General features: G+C 38.7%; 1 protein-coding gene across 1 annotated transcript in view; it reads right to left on the bottom strand.

The window, feature by feature from the left end:
• The window catches only part of ptpdc1a (protein tyrosine phosphatase domain containing 1a), a 193,484-nt gene extending 173,168 nt beyond the window's left edge, over positions 1-20,316 (bottom strand). The window contains exon 1 of the mRNA XM_028824639.2: positions 20,118-20,316. The gene's annotated coding sequence lies outside the window, so the exon portion shown is untranslated. The remainder of the gene's footprint in view (positions 1-20,117) is intronic.
• Between the last annotated feature and the right edge of the window lie 3,390 nt (positions 20,317-23,706).

A 23,706-nucleotide genomic window follows, 5' to 3' on the forward strand; every position in this document is an offset into this window, starting at 1 on the left:
TGTATAGATACACTACCTCATCTCAGTCTTAGTCATATCCTCTACCGCGAAGTAACTCTTTCAGCAAGGCACAAGCTGTAGTTTAGTCCGTCTTTTCTATTTGGGGCACATTCAGTACGTCATGCACCATAGAAACTGTACACAACAACGGGGACCTTGTTGCATGCCCTCCAGCTCTGATCTTCTGGCCACATATCAACTGCTGTTCCCTTTCTAAACCCATTCTATGCTTATATTAAAGTAGCTGCACCCTCCCCATATTATTAATTAGTCCAAACACCTTTTAGCTGCAGGCTGATAACATCTGTTCTTTACATTAATAGTGTTCAGATGATGCAGTCATGAAGTTGTTTTTAAATGCAGGGCTGGGCAATATAGACCCAAAAAACCACACCTTGATATTTTTTGGCTGAATCTAGATACATAGTATGCTCTAGAATTGTGACGGTGAGGGTCCTGCTCCGTACTCCCACTTCCCTTATGGGAGCCTCTCAACCCAACACCATCAGTAATGTAACCGGATAAGCTTCGCAAATGGGAACAATTCACACTCGGAGCAAGGGGATGATTTAAAAAATGCAACTGCTTTTATTAAAACAATAACCAAAACAAAATCAAAACAGTGTCCATAATGCAGTTTCCCCAAAGTGTTTCAATAAATAATCCATAAAAAGGTAATTATTCCAAATGTTTAAAACAAGGCTAAAACGAGACTAAAAAACCAGCAGCAGACATTGGGGCCACACCAGCCAAACACAGCTCCTTCCCAGTATCTCCAGCTCATCCAAGGTTTGCTCAGCTGGTGAGACTTCAGCCGCCATGGTCCTCTCACTACCAACCCCCATCTTGGATACCTCCATTGGCGTCTGCCAGACCACTCGAGGTCAGTTGTCCCCATCTTCCTTCTCACACATGCAATCGTCCCTCAGATCTCTAAAGAGAACGTCACCTTGATCAAACTCACTCCTCCACATAGTTAGTGGGTGCGATCTGTCGCTCTAGCGCTGATCCTTCGCTCCACACGGGACCCCGGACCTCTTTTTCACCTGGCTGGCTCGTCCATTCTCTTTCACTGCCCCAATGCCGCACTCTTGCTCGGCAAGCCTTTCTTCCTTTTTCCTTTCGTTTTCTTTTCCTTATACGGCTCCATAGATGCAGAGGCTCAATCATGCACAGCAGGAAGTCAATGAAGCAATTGAGAAATTTCACACCCTCATGTGCAGGTGCGACTCTCCCCAATTACTTCATCAACTACCCGTGTCTGCACGATCACATCCACGGAGACTGACATGGCCAAATGGATTATTTAAAAACCGCCATTCATTCAGAACCACAGACCCGCTACACCACAAGGATGGGCCTATTGTGAATTTCCCCTTGGGGATTAATAAAATATCTATCTGTCTATCTATCCAGTCAAATGGCGTTCTGCGGACCACATGCGGCCCAGAGGCAACCTCCAAGTGGACCAGCCTGTGGTCCCGCCAGAAATGCAGAGAAAAACCAAGAATAACACATTTTGTGAGCCATCAGCAATTCCTACAGTAGTATAGACCATAAAGGCAATACTCCGCACAGCCTACCAACATTCAACCCACAATGCAGCACATTGTTGTGTGTCTACTGTACAAGCTGTAGTATTAGTCTACGATGCTGCAACGACATATCGAAGGAGCCACTTCTCTGGGGGAATCTCTTCCTGCTCTTTTACCATTCGCTCTTCTCTCACCCTGATCCTGTGACACAGCTCCCTCCAGAGAGGTACCCTGAGCCCGCACAAACTGCGTTCCCCCAAGACTCCACCCCTAACAGTCCATGAAGTAGTAAAAGACTTCACAATATCAACAGACATATGGTGATTTAAAACAAATCTATGTTCCCTTAGTGTGCCATATATGTTGTATTCATGCATGTTAGTTATTGCTATCATTTGTTATGGATTTGTGCACAGATTTTTTTTTTTGTTATTATTGTGTTAAATGCACTTTTTGTTAAGTAACTGGGCCATTATTTATATTGAAGCCCGAGAGAACCGGAGGAGGGCTTGCGCCTCCTCCAGACCATGAGGGGGTGACCGTCCTAGTTGAGTTGGGGACCACGGGTGCAGGGCTTGGAAACCCAACCCTGTAGAGGCCCGTGGTCAACGCCAGGGACGCCCCAGTGCCTAGAGAGCCCTGGACCTCAGCACTTCCGCCACACCCGGAAGTGCGGGGGGGGGGGGGGGGGTTGGAAGAAGAATGGAGACATCCGGAGTCCTTCCTGTTGCGCAGCCGGCACTTCCGCCACACAGGGGAGTGTTGCCGGAGAAGTGTCGGGGAGCACCTGGAGCCCATCCAGGTGTGCATAAAAGGGGCCGCCTCCCTTCAGACAGTTACTGGAGTCGGGTGGAAGTGGACAAGAGTTGAAGGCAGGCAGGCACTGGAGAGAAAGGCCTGGACTTTGGGAGATTGGTGCTGGAGGCACTGGGTTTGTGCAACATTAACTGTTTAAATATTGTAAATAAACGTGTGTTGGGTGCAAGATACAATGTCCATCTGTCCGTGTCTGGGCTGCTTCTCACAATATAAAATCCTAAGCCTAAAAGTGCAACGATTTTGTGCAATGGTTTTATGTCATGCTTTAAATCGGGCTTATTTTAAAACCTACATATATATGTTTGGTATCATTCTTTTCAGAATTTATCAAACTTTAATTTGATGTTGTTGGATTTTCAGATTCTTATTCCGATTTTAAATTAAAAACTAAAAAATCTCACATCCTGCAATATGAGACTTTGTCCCAAAAGATTTAACCACGCCCGGGGCCGGAAATAAAAGACAAAGAGTAGGACAGCTGTTGTACAGGCTTTTAAATGTTCAAAGCATCGTGCGAGATGCAGATCATGCAGCATGGCAGCAGCATGCCAGCCAGCAGCTGATCGAACAAAGAGGAGGTTTTAAAAAAAAAAAAAAAAAAAAAAAAAAAAACTACTTATATTCCATTGTATCAGCATTTAAGAGGGGGTTTCGGAGGAACAACCATGTCTCCGTGGGGTGCGTTCAGCCCCCCTCTTCACAACGCGTGCAGCAGAGGCACAAAGTGGCTGGTGCAAAGTGCAGGCCATGGGGGTTGGTGAGCGAAGCAAGCATTATTTTTTTTTTTATTTATTTTTTTTTTTTTTGCAGGGCGGTATGAACAAACTGCGGTGGGTTGGCACCCTGCCCGGGATTGGTTCCTGCCTTGTGCCCTGTGTTGGCTGGGATTGGTTCCTGCCTTGTGACCCTGTGTTCGGATTCAGCGGGTTGGAAAATGGATGGATGGATGGATGGATGGATGGTATGAACAAAATTCTATAATTTTTCAAATTTATACTGGTTTCACGGTATTCGACTGTATTTTTTTTCCCCCATGCATGAGTGGATGTTAACCACATTTTCCGCTACAATTACTGCAGTAGACTGGATAAGAATTACCTATTCCACGGTCATGAGAATTGTACATTGTACAAAAAACATTTTAATGTGAACGCAAGTATTAATACAGGTTTGCATGGCCCCATGAAGAGATAGCTTTCAAGGGGGTGGCACTAATGAAAAGAAGGAATCACACTGCATGACAGTTGCAGTCAAAATATAGAACCTTTTCATTGAACAAATTTTGCAAACAACTTAAACTAAAATTGACAACATAATTTCAACCATCCACAGAGGAATTTAGACTTAGTAAAATATCCAGAGGTGCTTGTCAAAAGTTGTATTACACTGAACATGTCTTAGAAAAGGAATAAATAGTAAATATTTTTTGTAAACCAACTACACTTTCTGTTAATGTTAACAATCTTTGTCCACTGACTCGTTAAAGTGACTTTTTAAACAACTTTACCATCCTTAACCTGCATGATATTTAAACTAATAAATAATAATACAATAAATAATAGTGCAACTTCCATTAATAATACTATTACTTTAAGACTTTAAGCCCAGGTGCATTACATGGTATTCACCAAATAAAAATAAAATAAAACAAGTACAACTTGGTGATGAAATCTTTACCAACTGAACCATCATTAAGGCAAATTGCATTAACATGGACCTTGCTTCAGGCCATGACAACATGGTTTGAATAGAGACAAGAGTTTTATGGCCAGATATGAGGATTGTTTGCATCTCTCTGACTGACACAGAAAATCTGTCTACAGACACATATTATTCTGAAAAACACATCAGAGACTTTGTTGGACAGTTATCTTATCCAAAGATCTTGACCATACATTGTTGTTCTCTCTCTCGTTTAAATGAACCCTAGCCTGAAGGAATCTATTAATATTTTACATTTAAGATGTCTCACTTAAAGATTTAACAATGTTGTTTCTTGTCCTAGTGTGTATATAAACACAGGGGATTCCAGTTTCTGTATTACATCTTGCCTGAAGAAGGGGCCTGAGTTGCCTCGAAAGCTTGCATATTGTAATCTTTTTAGTTAGTCAATAAAAAGTGTCATTTTGCTTGACTTTTCTCTACATTCATAATGGCTAACACGGTACAACACGACAGACAGACAGACACGCACACACACACTTTATTAATCCCAAGGGGAAATTCATATACTCCAGCAGCAGCATACTGATACAAAAAACAATATTAAAGATTGATAATAATGCAGGTAAAAACAGACAATATCTTTGTATAATGTTAATGTTTACCCCCCCCCCCCATGGGTGGAATTGAAGAGTCGCAAAGTTTTGGGGAGGAACGATCTTCTCAGTCTGTCAGTGGAGCAGGACAGTGACAGCAGTCTGTCGCTGAAGCTGCTCTTCTGTCTGGAGATGACACTGTTTAGTGGATGCAGTGGATTCTCGAAAATTGATAGGAGCCTGCTTAGCGCCCGTAGCTCTGCCACAGATGTCAAACTGCCCAGCTCTATGCCAACAATAGAGCCTGCCTTCCTCACCAGTTTGTCCAGGCGTGAGGCATCTTTCTTTCTTTACTTTCTATACACTTTATTCTCATAAATTTGTCATTAAAGTAGAATGTCATAAAGTAAACTTCATCCTAAAATCAATGCCACACTACCATGCATGTTTAATACCTGCTTTAATGCATTTCATCATGAAAATGATATCAACTATTTATCTTAGCATTCTAAGTGTTCAGAGAGCAGGAATACTGTATCATGAAGTGAATGTATTCTGTGTGGCGATCGCTGCCTGTGCCTTCTCTTAGTGCAGAGGAAGTCAGTTTAAGAAGCACGTAGCAATTAACAACTGGGTTGAGGAACACTTAAACCAAACATTTAACATGCTACATTAACTTATGGCTGGGATTGAGAAAACCTAGTAAATTAAACATTGATCTTAAGATGTTTAGTTTACAACATTCTACTGTAATGACAAATTTATGAGAATAAAGTGGAAATGTCAACTTTATATAATTTTTTTTTTTCCTTCAACGCAGCCCTAATACGCTTCATATGGGTATACCACAAATAGCATTATAAATGCAAGTTGCAGTTTTATTATTTATGTTTATATCTTAGCTTGAAGCAAGGTGCATATTAATACAATGCCTTAATGATGGTTCAGTTGGTAAAGATGTCATCACCAAGTTGCACTTGTTTTATTTTATTTTTATTTGGTGAATACTATGTAATGCACTTGGGCTTGAAGTCTTGAAGTAATAGTATTATTACTGGAAGTTGCACTATTATTTATTTTATTACTAGGGGGCTCCGCCCCCTGCTCGCTTTGCTCGCCAACCCCTGGTGTTGGGAATGACAAAGAGCGCGATGTATGAATGAGATATAGAATAGTGTGACGGTGTAGATGATGCAAATAGAAAGCAAACAATAAAAGTGTGTGGCACAGTGTAAAGGCTTATTTGAAAATTTATTTGTACACGCCGTTTAAGTGTAAAAGGTAATTCCAGCTCAGAACTTGTAAGGTCAATGAAGATGGTTATTGTTGTGATCAGAGTCAAGTTTGTCAGAGCTTAGAAAGAGTTGTGTCTCTCCAGGAAGTAATGGAATGACTTGGGTATTTATGTTTTGCATATTAATATTTTTTGGACCTAATATAGTGCGTTGTGTTAAAAGGGGCATTTGGTCTAATGAGATTGCTGTTCCAAATCTCTCTGTAACTAAGTTGTCGCAGATAAAGGCTTGAGGAATTGTAATAATATGTGGCTGAAGTCCATCTGTATTGGTGAGTGTACCATCTCTCAGTTGTAATAAGCAATTGTTATGATTTGGTTGTGGACATCGTATCTTTTTTACTAACTGTATCTTTTGAAAGCAATGCCAATTGTCTGCGTATTTTAAGGTGCACTGAACAATAGCTGAGTGCATGGCATCTGGAAGAATAGCTAAGCACTGTAAAATCTCCTCCTCATAAAAGTACCTTTCATCCAAATCGAATATTATTATTCATAAACGTTTGTAGAAGTTTATGAATGGTGTTGAGTAAGTGACTTCATGCCATTGTACATTCATCAATAATTAACATTTCTTCAAGACGGATGTCACGTGCAGTGCCACCGTTAATGTTCATAGTGGATACCGATTTGTAGGATCTAATGCAGTTGATAAAGATTTCACTTTCAGGTACATCGTTAGTTAGAAGCTTTTGTAGATATTCAGTATATGAATGTAAAGAAGGCAGTCTAATTTGACCCTTTTGACAACAACGTGCAAATGTATTACTTGTATTGCCAGCTGTTTCTTCAGGGAAGTGAACTGAATGACAATGATTGCAAATGACATTCATTAATCCGAATGAATTTTCCTGGTGTATATGTTGCTTGTGCCGTTTGAGAGGCGCGTTGTTGCATGTGTAGTATTTGGGACGTGTTGTTTTGGAGCTGTAATCGATTTGCTTGTGCTGTGTGAGAAGCCTGTTGTAGCCTTCGCTGCCGTTAACGTATGTCTGAGACGGGAGGTGTTTCGTTTTGAATCCGTGACTGTTGCGATGCAGCACTTTGATTGATAGTTTGCGTCATGTGGATCTAGGATGTAGATTTGTGCATATTTGCGTTGTTGATTTGTTTCAGGGTGCACTGTTCCAATGCGATGCAGTATTTGTGCACATATGGGAAAGCAGTATGGGCCATTGCCTTTTGGTGGCCTGATATTTACTCCGTTAGATGCAAAAGCAAATGAACTATTGTAGGATCTAATGCAGTTCATAAAGTTTTTACTTTTAGGTAAATCGTTAGTTAGAAGCTTTAGTTGAGCTTTGCGTTTTTGGAGTCGAGACATTTTTTCTTTTAGAAATATGGATAAGTAATAAGGAGTATTGCACTCACTGTTAATATGGAGCCTTTTCTGCGGTTGAACGGTTAATAGTGCCTTATTGTAATGAGATCCACCTATGCTGCATAGCCGTCTATTTTGTTGTTTCTTTCGTGTTCGTGTGTTTGTTCCTGTTATCCTTTCCTTTTCGTTTTGTACCCGTGACCATGTATTCATGACTTGTTTCTTTCTCAGCATGCGAAATATGGATAAGTAATAAGGAGGATCGCAGTCACTGTTAATATGTTTTCGTTTTCTGCAGTTGAACGGTTAATAGTGCTTTATTGTAAGGAGATCCACCATGCTGACACCTATGCTGTCTAGTGTGAAGGTGTTGACGTTCACTTTAGAATATGTGGCTTTGGGTGTCACTTCTTATGGATGTGTGTGTGTGTGTGTGTTGTGGTGAGGATTGTTGTTGCGTGAGCGTCTTCTTTCTTTTTGTGTTCCTGTGTCTTGTTGAATCCCCCTCTTTGTGTGTGTCCCGTCCGTCGCTTGTAGGGTCTGTGGGGTGGTTTTGTGTTCTTTTTTTTGTGTTCCATGGGCTTGTTGAATCCCCCTCTTGGTGTGTGTCCTGTCCGGTGTCTGTAGGGGGGGGGGGGGGATTGCCTTGCTGTTGTGCGCGAGCCTCTTTTTTTTTGGGTCTAGTTTCGTGTGCAATGTGTTTCGTGCTATGCCTACTTTTTTATGTGCCTTTTGCTTTTTTCGGTGCTCCTTGCGCGTCATTTCTCCTTTTTTGTCTTTTTTCTGTGCTCACTCCTTTTTTCTGTGGTCTTGTCCGTCTCTCGCGGCCTCATTTGTCCCCCTCTCGCGGCTCCTCATCCGCCTCTCGCGGACTCTTTTTGCGCCTGCGCAGTACGTCTTTTTGCAGCTACGGCCCATGGCCGGATGTGCCTGCGTCCATCATCCGGTTTAGCATTCTCGGTTAGTAATATGGATTATTTATTAGTTTAAATATTATGCAGGTTAAGGATGGTAAACTTATTTAAAAAGTCATTTTAATGTGTCAGTGGACAGAGATTGTAAACATTAACAGAAAGTGTAGTTGGTTTACAAAAAATATTTACCATTTATTCCTTTTCTAAGACATGTTCAGTGCAATACAACTTTTGACAAGCACCTCTGGATATTTTACTAAGTCTAAATTCCTCTTTGGATGGTTGAAAATATGTTGTCAATTTTAGTTTAAGTTGTTTGCAAAATTTATTCAATAAAAAGGTTCTATATTTTGACTGCAACTGTCATGCAGTGTGATTCCTTCTCTTCATTAGTGCCACCCCCTTAAAAACTATCACTTCATGGGGCAATGCAAACCTGTATTAATATTTGTGTGCACATTAAAATGTTTTTTTTGTACAATGTACAATTCTCATGACAGTGTAATAGGTAATTCTTAGCCAGTCTCCTGCAGTAATTGTAGCGGAAAATGTGGTTAACATCCACTCATGCATGGGAAAAAAATACCGTTGAATACCGTGAAACCGGTATAATTTTGAAAAATACCGTGATATAGAATTTTGGTCATACCGCCCAGCACTACTGGCCGCTGAAAATATCTGGCCCAGATAAATTTCTTGTTTTGAAAATCTGGCCCAACTGAACTTGTAATTGAATAGCCCTGCTCTAGGAGGTCATCTAAATACTCAGTAGTACATCAAAGCCACATGTGAGATGTCACAAAATCTTTTATCAGAATAGACTGTGCTCAAAATAAAATGCAAACATGCCAACAGGGTTTCCATTACTGTAAGAAAATATACAGGTGCACAAAGTATCAACATGTAAATGAAAAAAAAAAAAAACAAACAACATAAACAGCCTAAATTAAACACAAAATACACTTCTCTTTTAGAAAGCTCTTTTAATTTTTTGCATAATATTTAAACCAGTGTTATTGTGTTAATTACATGATTTCCTCTCTTGCTTAACAAAAAACATGGCTGTGCAAATAACAATAAAAATGTTAAAATAAATAACAGGCCTATCTGCTCTGAAAAATTCTTCTTCAAGCAACTTCTTTGGTTACTGTTGGTGGCACAAATTCTACTCCTTCCTGATCTGTAGGTTTGGGCACAATGAGCATAGCTGTGTAAGGCTGAAAGCTGCCCTGATCATGCTGCAGAGGCTGTGGTCTCCAAGACAGTCTAGTCACTTGCAGTACATCTATCTCCAAACCTTGGATACGTAATTGAGGTCAAGTCCAGCAGACCACTAGTGGTAGGGTCCGCATACTTTGCACTGAGATAATCCACAATACCAATCTTGATGAATTTGCCCAGCTCAGTATCTCTCTCTCATCATGTACCAGGAGACTTGAAATGAAAAGATGAAGCACAGGTGTGACATATGAGACAGTCACATAGTCCTCACCAGACAATGAACCTGGAAAGTCCTGAAATGAGTTTCAGAGGCTTCTGGATTGCCCCCAGGACTTCTATGTCCTGCAATGCAAGGACTGGATGCCAGGACTTTTTGTCAGAGAACAGGACTTTTGCAAGTGCTCACTGCTGCTCCATGACCCTCTCATGTCATTTGTTGCCTTGCTCTCTAGCATAAGGCCGTCTCTGTGATTATCTGGTGGGCTGGCAGACCAAGCTGAATCTGGATATCAGCCAATTCTCTTCCTTCCCTTCAGCTGGATGATGCGATAATCATCCATGTCATGTCCTGAATACAAAATTGAAAAATATTTATTAAATTATTTATTTTACTTCATGCATTTAAAAACGGCCGATAACTTAAGAAAGCATTAACAAATTCAATTCTGCATTTAACCAGACAATTTGTTTACAATTTAAAAATAAAACATTTATATTTCTTTTTATTGCTGTATTTTACCTCCTATATATAAAAAAACTGTTATGCGGTCAATTTCTTTAATGTTGCACTCACCAATGGCCAGATGAAGTCAATGACCAAAGCACTGCATCCTTGGCTTCTTTGTCAGTTGCAGCACTTTGACAATGTTGCTCCCAGTGGTGGTTGTTATTGCAACTACACCTTTTTTGTCAAAGTTTTCAGTTGCAGGGGCATCCTGCAGGGCTTCAAATACTGCATATGCTCGCTGGTGTTATCTTGAAATAAATCTCCCACTCTTCAATAAAATGCACTATTAAAGGCATTTATATGGCTTAAATGTCCTGCTCAACCACATATCAGTTGTCACTGCAAAATGTGTCACTTTTGCAAGCCAACTGGTAATATTCTGTCTGATTTCAGCGTACATTTTGCCATTGCTCATCTTGCAAAGTAGTTACGGCTAGGCAATTTGTATCTTGATGCTGTTTCAAAGTTTTTGGCAGCTTTTTAAAGCCTACTTGTTCCACAGTTGCAACAGAGACCATATTTTTGGTGATGTGGTAGGCCACCACCTAAGTTATATCATGCCACTTAGCACTTTTCTTTTTACAAGGCACATCCCAGGTAACAAGCTTACACCATGCTTTACTTCAGAGCAGGATACAGGGGAAGAAGGGGTGCAGCAGCAGCAAGAAGTTTAACACACTTTTCATACTGTAGTTTATGTCACTGTTGTAAATAGTGAGAGAAATCTGAAGTGCTTCCACTTTTGGATACAAGCTGTTTATGGCATCCTCTACAAAAAAAAAACATGGTTCTCCTACTCACTTGATTGTTAAATCCGATCATCTCCAAATAACCGATCCACGTTTTTTCTTTTGACAAACCAGATCATCTTCAGTAATTTGAACCATGGCTGTGTCTCCCTCCATGTTGCAGAAAGTTGTGAGCAAGTGTGTGCGGAGCTGCATGCAGAATGAGATTGTGGGAGAGATGCTAACACTGGCACGGGTTTACAAAATCCATTTTACAGAAACAAACAATGTATTGTAACACATACTAAATTAGCTTTTATAAATGGTATTGTTTAATCTTGTATCTCATTTGAAAAATATATTGATATGCCATAAAAAGTCAATGTACTGCCCAGCCCTATTTTAACACTAGAATCCTGATCTATGTAAACGTAGAGAGATAGGAAATGTGAGACAAGAAATGTTGACCACACAGCTAAAATAGAATTTTTTTTCATATGTTATAGTAATAACGGCACAATGTTGAAGAGAAGTGTAGAATTTGTGAAGACTGAAGTCCAAATATCAAATAAACACTTTAACAAAAGGTATAACAAGTGTGCTAACAAAAGGTATTAGAAAACAAGTGTGCCTTTATCTATACTAATAAAAGGCAAAGCCCTCACTGACTGACTCACTCACTCACTGACTCACTCATCACTAATTCTCCAACTTCCCGTGTAGGTAGAAGGCTGAAATTTGGCAGGCTCATTCCTTACAGCTTACTTACAAAAGTTAGGCAGGTTTCATTTCGAAATTCAAAGCGTAATGGTCATAACTGGAACATATTTTTTGTCCATACACTGTAATGGAGGAGGCGGAGTCACGTATCGCGTCATCACGCCTCCTACGTAATCACGTGAACTAAAAACAAGGAAGAGATTTACAGCACGAGTCGCACGCGGGAACGAAGGTAAATGACGTTAATTTTTGACTGTCTTTTAATACTTTGTAAGCATACATATTAACACATGTGCAATTAAACGTGTGCATTTACGGGGTGATTTCTCAGGCTTAAAAGCTCACCTTTTATCAAACGCGGGAACAAAGGTAACTGACGTTGTTCACTGTCTTTTAATACTGTGTAACCATACATATTAACACATGTCCAATTAAACGTGTGCATTTACGGGGTGATTTCTCAGGCTTAAAAGCTCGCCTTTTACTAAAAAGGGTAAATGCAAAACTATTTTCAATCAGTTTATTGAAACGCTCCCGTTAAGGATTGCAATAACATATTCGCGAGATAAAAGAACGAAGTAGGGGGAAATGGAGGAACAGCCGCAAACAGCGAAGAGCAAAAAATTAATTAAACAATTGAGAACGGAGCGAGTTAAGCATACAAGCATGTTCATAAGGGAAACAAACCACGGTGTAAAACATAAGTTTAAATAAAGTTTATAGAACTTCATATTCTCATATGATAATGATGTTAATGTTGTTTATATTGATTTCAATGTTATTGTAAGTGCATCTATGTGTGTATATGTATGTATGTATGTGTGTATATATATATATATATATATATATATATATATATATATATATATATATATATATAAAATATATATATAAAAAATATATGTGTATATGTATATATAATATATCTGTATATGTGTGTGTATGTGTGTGTGTATGTGTGTATGTATATATATATATGACAGCAACACTCATAACAATGACAACACAATTACATTGACAATCATGTTACGTTATTTTTAAAATGTTTCCTTTACTTTTTCATAACCTCTTTAACACACTACTTCCGCTGCGAAGCGCGGGTATTTTGCTAGTTCAAGAATAAAACCGAAGAAAAAGAAATTGTTCAACTGATATTTTGCTGAAGCACACATATCAGTCTGTACAAAATAATAAATGTTTTCATGCATGTGCGTTTCATTTTCAACCAGTTGTCACAGTGGTAATGCTGATCATTCTCAGATCCACGCAGGTGGCACAGTAGGTATTGTAGATACTTAGCAGGCACACTTGTATAAAAATCCAAGAATAAAACTGAATTAAAAAAAAAAATTCCTAACCCTATTTCAAATGACACCTTGATGTGAATGTCTGAGATTGAAGAAAAGTAACACCTACCACAGACACTGTGGTGTCTGCTTGCTCAATAAGACACCAAGAAGATATGATTCATGAGTGTGTGTGTGTGTGTGTCTGCTTTTATCCCTTCAGAGCTAACTTTAACAAGTACAATAAATTTACACAGGCTGTTACAGACTCAAATCAAATGTATATTTTTTATTATGCTGTATGATGATAATAATAATAAAAGCTCACTACTCAAAACACTAAATGCAGGAAAGACCAGGGATTCAAACCCATTATCTCCTGCCTGCTAAGCAAAAGCTTATCCATTGCGCCACCTGCGTATATCTGAGAATGAGCAGCATTACCATTGTGACAAATGGTTGAAAATTAAACGCGCAAACACACGTATTCATGCAAACGTTTTTTTATTTTGTACAAACTGATATTTGGGCTTTAGTAACATGTCAATTGAAAAATTTCTTTTTCTTTGGGTTTATTCTTGAATAAAAGTAGACTGGTTTTGTTATGCCTTTTGTGAAAGTGTTTATTTGATATTTGGTCTTCAGTCTTCACAAATTTTCTGTCTTAGCTGTGTATTCATTTCTTGCCTGGCATTTCCTATGTCATTCTACATTTGTACAGATGGTTGTAGACACGTAACAAACATGAAATGTATATATTTCAAATCACGGTGTTTCATTTACCTATAGAATTCCTTAAACTCACTGCCAGATAAACACTTCAACGCAGATTTCAGCTGTGAGAAGTGTAGCTGCCTGATGCCCTCATCTGGGTGAATGGGTTGGGGTTTGGGGAGTGCAGCCTGCATGGTAATTTTCTAAGCTTCAGGGAATCTAGTGTTAATGTAATGTAAATACTGAGTACGCATTTGTTCACTCTATGCTTATACACACATCCTTACATAAAACATTTCTTTAAACCTCCCACAAAGTAAATTTGAAACAGCAAACTAAGTTATAATTGAAGTTGGAAAGTTTTAAAATAGCCAAGTTAGCAAAGTTAACAAATTCACCAATGCTTTTCAAGGGGAGATTTTGATGTTTCAAAATGTTGTTCAGCAATGCTCTATTTGAGATAGCTCAGCGGAAATTGAACTGTCCCAATAAACATTCTCAAATAATAAATGTACCAAATTTCAAAAAAAGTTTCAGAATGTCATAATCTGTGTGGTACTTTGAGCTGTTTCCTAAGAAGGACATTAGATTAAACTGAACAGCTTTCTTTATAAAATAAATATTTCACATGCCAATCCCACAAATGCAAGAAAAAGCAAGACAAAAGCCTTTTGTGCTCTCACTCTGTTTCACTCATGATGAGAAGAAGCAGATCCACTTTACCTGTACTCTCACTCAAACTCTTTTTACCTTAATGTGTAGTGGTGTGAGAAAGAGGGAGACACACTCTCTCTCACTCATATTTATCTTTACCTGAGAAAGAAAATTCACACCTAATGTACTATTACTCCTGCGGTGGGCTGGTGCCCTGCCCGGGGTTTGTTTCCTGCCTTGCGCCCTGTGTTGGCTGGGATTGGCTCCAGCAGACTCCCGTGACCCTGTAGTTAGGATATAGCAGGTTGGATAATGGATGGATGGATGGATGTACTATTACTCTGCCTAATTCACCATGTGCCATCCTCTCATGTGGTTATCTCACCTGGTTAACCAACTCTGAAAGAGCACCATTTTCAGGCTATGGCTATACTCTCACAGAAGGTGTTATGTTTGCCTCCTCTGGAGATCTGTACACAAAGCTAGAACTGCTCTCAAAATAACATGACTCAAACTCTCCATTTAAAAGTCCATTTAAAGCAATTAATGTGCTTTTGTTTTTGAAATTAATTTATATGTATATTGTACGTATTAGGAATAGGCAAAACAGAACTGTACTTTAGGGTAAATATGTAGGGTACTCTAGGAACATTTTCCTAACCCGAAGAACAAATACCTTGTGCAAGTTTAGTTTGTACTGCATTAAAACCAACCCAAAGCAGGGTTTTCAGTAACAGGCCTGACAGTAAACTGTGAACAATCTTTATCAATTATTCAAGTAAAAAATAGCTTCCAATCAAACATCACAACTAATAGAGGCATAGAAGACATTGCTTTTATGTATTTTCAATATTTATCTGTCAAAAAACAAAAGTGTAAACCATGAGACACTTCATGGCATACATCTTCACTTTGTGCAAATACCAGTGCCTTTTTTAAAATTTCTGTGAGTTAAGGGAGAAAAGCTTCTAGTTTCTAAACACTGCAAGCTGAGCTGTTCAAATAAATCTTTAAAGCACAGGAATTAGCATAAATCAGTGGTAGACAAGGCTCCTTTTTAATCCCATTAGAGACAATCCCGGATAGGATGAAAATGTGTCACTGGTCAACTTGGAGAAAGAAAGACACAACTGCCACATCTAGCAGGTATAGTGCTACATTCTAGATACTTAGTAAACAGCTTTTGTTTTGATATAAAAAAGTGAAACAGTAATGCAGCAACTGAAAGTGTATTAAAAATGTGGTCTTTTTAGTGTATGAATATCAAACATTATCTGTTTGCTTAAACTATAGTTTTACAACAAAAATAAAACCCTTAGCTTGCAAACTGAAGAGAGAATATAATTATCAGCTAAGCTGTATTCTAAGAATAGTACTGAAAAACCATGCTCAAGCATTACCACCATGGTATGGTACAATTATAATCTAATAACACCAAGCCAAACTTTCAGGCCCACTGACCAATTCATGATTGTTGTGCCCTGCCTCATGAAGCAACTGCCAAATTACTCATACAATGCCTTTACAGTAAGCTGTTTGAGCCCACATCTAAATTTCTCTGAATTATTTCTGATTTGCAACATTCCAGTGATGTCAATTATATGCTATGGACCCATTAACACCACAGCAGTTGAACATACTGCACTTTTAAATGTGCATGATTGTATAGCTACTTTGCTTACCTTCTTGCAGTGGCTGCCTGTTAAATATCATATAACTTAGAAGTTACTTTTAATAACCTAAAAGGCTTTTCATTGTAATGATCCAATATGTCTTTCTAGAATGTTACAATTTAACAATTCATGAATATAGAATTACTGATTGCCCCACACACTAAACACAAGTCATTAGGTGACTGAGCTTTGAGTACTGAAGCTCCCAGATTATGCAACTGAATACGTCCTCACATTTGATGGTCTTCTACACTTGCCGCTATTAAAATTAAAGAGATACAGTATCTTTAAAACAAGCATTTATGTGAGGAATGTATTTTATTGTAATTTTGACCGTCTTATTTATCTGTTTAATTTTAACGTATTTATGAAGAGTTACCTTGAGTGCCACTTACAAAAAATTTGTTTTCAGGATCCAATGAATACTTGTACAATGCTGGCCCTGGGCCATTTTCATGTGTTGCATTCCCATCATACAATAAGAATTGTAGCATTTATGAAAAATATGTGGCATACAAAGAAGAGTGATGCATTGTGAAGTGAGGCAGGTTCAGGAGTTCATGGGAAACCCACACCTGGGATCCACCCATTGCATCGAAGCAACCTCGAATGTCAGCTATAAAAAGTGATGTGGTGCCAAGTGCAGTGCTCCATTTTCACTGATAACCTTCGAACGTTTAAATTACTAACAGATTTGTAAGATGGTGCCAGTGTCCCACCCACGATAGTTTCTGGATGAACAAAAAAGTACACATCCTGGAGTAGGAGCTAAAAAGAAAGTGCCAGGAATTATAAATAGCTTAGTTCCTGCAGAGGAAATGCTACAAGAGCTTCTGAGTTTCTACAAAGTTCTGATTCCTGAAAAAAGTTCCCAAGTTGAGAAAAGTACCTGTAGTGTCAGTAGCAGGATTTAAATACACAGCCTCTGGGTTTGAAGATCTAGGTTTAAAGCCTTAACCATCACACTACCTACCAAATATATGTTATATATACATATACACACATATACATACAGAGAAGTACTTCCTTTAGTGAACTGATGACATTATCATTGAGGTCCATTCTCTTGCAAAATTGTAACATAGCTATAAATTAATAAATAAATAGATTCATAAATAAACATTTATGCATCTGTTACATTATACAAAAGTTCCCATTCTATTCTTGGGATAAACAGAACAGGCTCATTTTAGGGTACTAAATGTTTTCATGTATTTTAACTGCTGAAAACAGGCAACTATATTTTTCTCTTTTAATTGTTAGGGCTTGTTAAAAAGAAAACAATTCCACTTGAAAAAAAAATATTTTATATACTGAAAATGTATACTCATTACTTTATACGTAGGGAAACACACAACATACAATTTGGGATAGCACCGTGGCGCAATGGTAGCACTGCTACCTCGCAGTAAGGATACCTGGGTTCAGGCTCCTCTCTGTGTGGAGTTTGCATGTTCTTCCCATCTCAGCGTCTGTTTCCTATGGGTGCTCCAGTTTCCTCCCACAGTGCAAAGACATTCTACTGAGGTGAATGTCTTTGCACTGTGGTCCTAATGTGGTCCTAGTGTGTGCTCAGTGTGTGGATGTATGTGTGTGTGTTTGCCTTGCGACAGACTGGCTCCCTGTCTGGGGTTTGATCATGCCTTGTACCCTAGGCTAGTTGGGATAGGCTCCAGCCTCTCCTGTAGCCCTGGGTCGATTATACATTAAAAAATGACAACATACGATGTGTCATAGATAAAATGTAATACAGCTGTCATAAGACTAACTTTGTATATATTTTTTATGTTAATGTTTTACTCACAATCAAACCTGGTGGAACTAGATTAAAACAGCAACAAGTGAAGTAGCCTAGTGTAATATAAAATATCACATTTTTAAAGCAGCAACTGAGCAGTTCACAGGCCAATGAGGACTTCAGAAACTGCAACCATCTGTGAGTTAGAAGTACATAAACTGCAGACTCACTGAAATCTTTTCCATATTTATTACACTGGAAATAATCAGGATTTGTCAGTGGAATGCTCTAATGTTTATATCTATTCAACTCATAGAATCACACAAGCACTGTGTGTATTCATGGGACAGACTTCTAGCATGCTATTTTCCCATTTCTTTATTCCCTACACTGTTTTGTATCAAGTACAGAATAGTCTCTCTTAGTAAATAATATTAGTGGATGCCAGTGATGAGTGTAGACCCCCTTAAAGAACACTCTAGCCTTGAGTGGGCCTCACGTACTAAACTGTAGTTATTCAAATACTAGTAAGGATGGGAAACATGCAAGCTTTTTGCTAGAATAAATAATAATAATAATACATTTTATTTATTCATAGGCGCCTTTCTAAACACTCAAGGACACCGAACAATTGATAAAATACACATTATAAACTAAACTAAAATATAAAAATTAAAATCAGAGCAATCGTAATCAAAGAGAAAAAGCAGTCTTAAACAAATGAGTTTTAAGTTTAGATTTGAAAAGTAAGAATGATTCAATATTTCTAAGCTCAGGTGGTAGTGAGTTCCAGAGCTGGCGAGCAGAGCAACTGAATGCTCTGCTCCCCATGGTAGTAAGACGGACGAAGGGGACAGTCAAGTGAATGGAGGAAGAGGATCTAAGGGTACAGGAGGGAATGGCAACATGGAGGAGGTCAGACAGATATGGAGGGGCAAGGCTGTGGATAGCTTTAAAAGTTAACAGAAGAATTTTGAATTGAATGCGGAACTTAACTGGAAGCCAGTGAAGCTGCTGCAAGACGGGAGTGATATGGTAAATAGAGGGGGTTCTAGTAATGACGCGGGCAGCTGAATTCTGGACCAGTTGAAGCTTATAAAGAGATTTGTGAGAAAGACCAAAAAAAAAGGGAATTGCAATAATCCAGACGAGAAGTGACAAGGCTATGAACAAGGATAGCAGTGGTGTGGGGAGTGAGGGAGGGGCGAATACGATTAATGTTAAGCAAGTGGAAATATGCAGACAGGGAGGCGTTATTGATGTAAGACTGAAAAGATAAAGTACTGTCAAGGATGACACCCAGACTCTTAACCTGTGGGGAAGGGGAGAAAGAGGAACTACCAATAAAGGAAAAATGATCAGTTATTGGATAATGTTGATTTTGTACCAATTGAGGAGAACTCTCAGTTTTTTTCACTATTTAAGAAAATTTGAAGAAAACCAGGATTTGATTTCTGCTATGCAATCAGTAAGCGAGGAGGGTAGAAAGGAAAAAGTAGGTTTGCTAGTGAGATAGAGCTGGGTGTCATCAGCATAACAGTGGAACCTAATGTTATATTTATGAAAGATACTTCCAAGGGGAAGGAGGTAAATATTGAAAAGGAGGGGCCCCAGGAAAGAGCCCTGCGGCACACCTTAAGTAATATTAATAATAATAATAAAACATCAAAGTAAAATGGACAAGACTCAGGAGTCATGTAGAGACCTATGCAAGCCAGAAATTAACAATACTGGATTTATTCGTTGTTCAATAATATAAAAATTACCACACCACGTAAGATCAACAAATATTTAAGTAATAATTGATAAACACTACACAAACGGTACAACAAAAATTAAAAAAATGCATTCTACGGGATTAAAAAAAAGTCAGGAATTATGATTAAAATCTCCAATCCATATTTCACAGGTTGATTACACCCAAGTGTTACCATTTACTTTTTAAACACAGAACAAGTAGGAAAAGCTTGTATTCAAACACTTATGGATTTTGTCCATACTCCATCTATCCTCTGGCCCTCTTAATATTGGTTAAATGATTTTACGATGCCTTATTTATAAAAAAAATGTCTGCATTAGTCTGTTAGATCTTTCAGCAAGATTATTCTTAAAAACAACCTTTTGTTTAGACACTTTATTTATTACAACATTTTGTTAAAGGCAAAGCCTGAATGAAACAAGTTTGCTTCTCATTGACTACCATGCTTGACTTGATATAATGTTGCCAACTGATCGCGTCGGTATTACTAAATATACGCACAAAGAACGTTCACAAACTGTACCAATGGCACCCCCCAGTACACAATTAGTGGTGCAGAAAGATACACCCCAGTGATAACGTTTCAGCGCAACCTAAAATGCAATTCTCATACATTACATGCAAGTTTAGGGAAACAATGACCACAAGATCCACCGCTAATACAGAAATGCAACAAACCGACACACGTGAATGGCACCAGGAGCAGAGTCGAAACATCTTACTTTCACACATTTTAACGCTCATTCGATACCCTACCCTGCACAGCGTTTCACTCCTGCCGCGTGTTAGCGAGCCAACAAGCTCCGCGGGGCTTGAAGTCAAGTCTTCCATCCCTGTGGAGATGAGCGCTGGGGAAAACAGCGCAGCTCCTCCTACTGCTACTGCCGCTTCTCCTCTTGCTTCTTAGCGAGTCTTGTATCTAAAAACACTGACATGTTACCCCCACCCCCCCCCACAACAGTAGCACCGTTCATTGGTCTACTTTGTCCACGTGGCTCTGGCATTACACGAAGGAACAACGCGCAAGGACACGCAGACACTAAGATTTTAGGGACCTTCTCAAACAGAGCCGCTGATAAAGAAGCAGTGCCCACCTACTGGAAGAATGGTGCAAGCCACCTCAGGAACAAGCCAACGAACATTCAAGGAGGGGTAGCTAACTCTCTTAGACAGTTGCATTTATTCTCAGATATATCCATGCGTTCATTTTCAGATCTACTTACCCAAATGCGCGGGAGCTGGTGTCTATCCCTACAATATTTACTGCAAGCCAGAGAACCATCTCTGCTCAAGGCGACATCCCGTCGCAGGGTACATATCCACAGTCAGCCCCATATGAACCTGATTATAATACTGTACGAGAAAAATCAGAAACTGCGAGATCAGGAACAGGTAATCCGTTCAAATCCAAAGCAGATAAAGATGTATAGTGTATGAAACGTGTCTAGTTGAAGGTGTTTACTGCTCTTTATTACTATAACCCCTACGATAGCCTTGTGCCCAATGTTGCCGGAGTAGGCACATGACTCGGAAATAGACTAGAGGAGAGTTATTTTATTATTATAACAGAAAACTCATTTTCATTAAAACATCCAAAATATACATAACTGTAGACTTCTACATGAAAAAAAATATTTGTGAAACAAGATGCTTGTCAAAATACTTATTATTACCAAATAAATTTTGGTAAACAAAATGAAACCACGTCTTCGATGGAGGGAGGGGGCGTGGCTATATAGATCCCACAATGAAATTCTGGGGCTCTTGGAGCTTTCTTTTAGTATTAAACTGTCAGATCTTGGGTTGAATTTGCTAGGTTGGCAATCCTGGAAAAATTACCAGTCAGTTTGAAATCTATGTCACTTCTAGATGATTTACCTTACAGTGGAATGATTGATTCTTAAATAATTTGGTAATCATTATAAAGTCCCTTGCCAAACTCAAAGGTATCCAATACCTTTCTGAAAGTCTTAGAGAGCTCTTTGATCTTGCATGATAACACCACACATGTCAACAGCAAAGAGAACACCAGACCCTAGATATCTGTGTTTTAAATAAAAACAGTGTCCACCTTCATTGCTTTCTAAGGAGGTTCTAATATTAAAAACCTAATCTGAAACAAAAATAAATGTATGGGTGTACTTACTTCTTCCATGTGACAAATCTGCATATTTGTTAATTGTAGATTATGAGAATTGAATAGACCATGTCAATTTTATGTGTCATTTGTTCAAGTATGTCAGCTTTATCTATAGGCATGGTTTTAATGAAGATCTAATGGGTTGCCTGCTCAATTATGTTGAAAAAGTCAATTTCATGGGGTTGCACCCTATTTTCCACATGACTGTACATTGCCCAAACCCCCTCCCCCCAAAAAAACTCCTTCAGACAGGTTGGCTAGCAAGTCATTATTTCAGGATGCTACAGTTCAACTTCTGATTGTCTCTTAATAGAAGGCAACCTCAGTGGTTGTCGGCTCCACCTGTACCTAATCAGGTGTCATGGGATCAACTTCAAATGGTTTAGTTAGATAGATAGATAGATAGATAGATAGATAGATAGATAATAGATAGATAGATAGATAGATAGATAGATAGATAGATAGATAGATAGATAGATAGATAGATAGATACTTTATTAATCCCAAGGGGAAATTCACATATGGTGTGTAACTGGCATTGTAGTGCTGTGTTGCTGCACTCCTCATTCTCATGATGCATTGAGTTCCTTACTCACTCTCTAAATTGTGACTAATAATGATTTAGTCATTGTCAGTTTTAACCTTGTAAGATGCTGATCCTAATGCTCTTGTAAGAGGCACTGATACCTATTCTGGCCCAGCTGCATAGTTTCTGGCATACACACTGTCACATGCTTTAAACCATCTTATCAGACTGCATGCAACTTTATACAACTGACACTTTTGTTTTATTTGTAAATCTGACATTAGATCAGGCCAGAGACAAACTAAGCATGATTTATGTTTCCTATTGATCAATAGTTCTGCAGGATTGCACTCAGTACTGGAACAGAGAGTTATTGCTCTTTCCCGAGGAACTAGTCTAGCATGCCAGTTTCCAACCACAATTTATTTAATTTAGTAGTTTGCACCATCTATTCAGGGTGGCTATTTGAAGAGGGGTGAAAAGAAGCTGTTTGATATGATGATTGAGATTATGCTCCAAGAATGCCTGAAACTTGTGTAATGTAAACTCTGTGCTGTTGTCTGTTATCAAAAACAATAATATCCTGAAGTCCATGTGTGGTAAGCATCCTTCTTCAGTGTTTGAGTGAAAGTGGCAGATGTTGAAGACAAAACAGAACAATCTTCTAACCATTTTGAAAAGGAATCAACAATGAGAAAAAACATTTGTCTTTGATAAGGTCCAGCAAAATCAATGTGCAATTATGACCACTGGTTCCTAGTTACCTCCCACGGATGAATTGCAATCTTGCTCAGAGCAAGGCATGTGCTTTGACTTGAGGCACTTCTAGCTACCCATCATTCTATTTGTTTATTTATTTTAGACCACCAAACATAGTTTCTGGCAAGAGCTTTCATGATTACTCTACCAGGGTGACCTTTATGTGGAGCACAGGGCACTAAAGTTAGTGTATCACATGGGATTATTACTCTGTTTCTCCACAAAAGGTATTGTTTGTATGCAAAGAGTTCATGCTGATGCCTTTCAAATGGCCTGACTTCCTCCCATAATTTTTCCTTTGGACACCCCCTCCACACCTAGTTCAGTCAATAGTGGATCAGCTGCTATAATGCAAGCAATGTCAGATGTCTGGAACAGGGGTGCCGAGGTTCCAGCATTAAATCTTGTGACTTAACACATCAATACTACTGATTTCATTTCCAGAGAAAAACTAAAGCTCATAGTCATATGTATAAAATAGTAGTGACCCCATAGTGTGTGACTAAGAATAACACCTGTTTCATAGAAGAAAACAATAACAAGCAAGATTAAATGGTTTATACAAATCATAATGAAGTAAAATACTATCTTGCAAAATTAACTTTTTTACTTCATTAAGTCTAACGATTTCTAGATGATAATTTTACACAGCAGTCTGTGAAGAGGCTGTGCCACAGTGTCTTTGTCTTTTAGAAATGATGATGAAGGTTTAGCACACCCTGGTGTGCTTGCAGCTCCTGTTTATTATTGGGGTTTGGTGTTTCTGGCAATCGGAACGTTGCCATCTCGAATCCTGTAAATGCCAATAGGGACTCTGCTCTGTTGGGCCCTTAAGCAAAGCCCTTAACCTGCAATTGCTGAGCGCTTTGAGTAGTGAGAAAAGCGCTATATAAATGCAGAGAATTACTATTATTATTAAT

Source organism: Erpetoichthys calabaricus, chromosome 18 (genome assembly GCF_900747795.2).
Source record: "Erpetoichthys calabaricus chromosome 18, fErpCal1.3, whole genome shotgun sequence".
Classification (NCBI taxonomy): domain Eukaryota; kingdom Metazoa; phylum Chordata; class Cladistia; order Polypteriformes; family Polypteridae; genus Erpetoichthys; species Erpetoichthys calabaricus.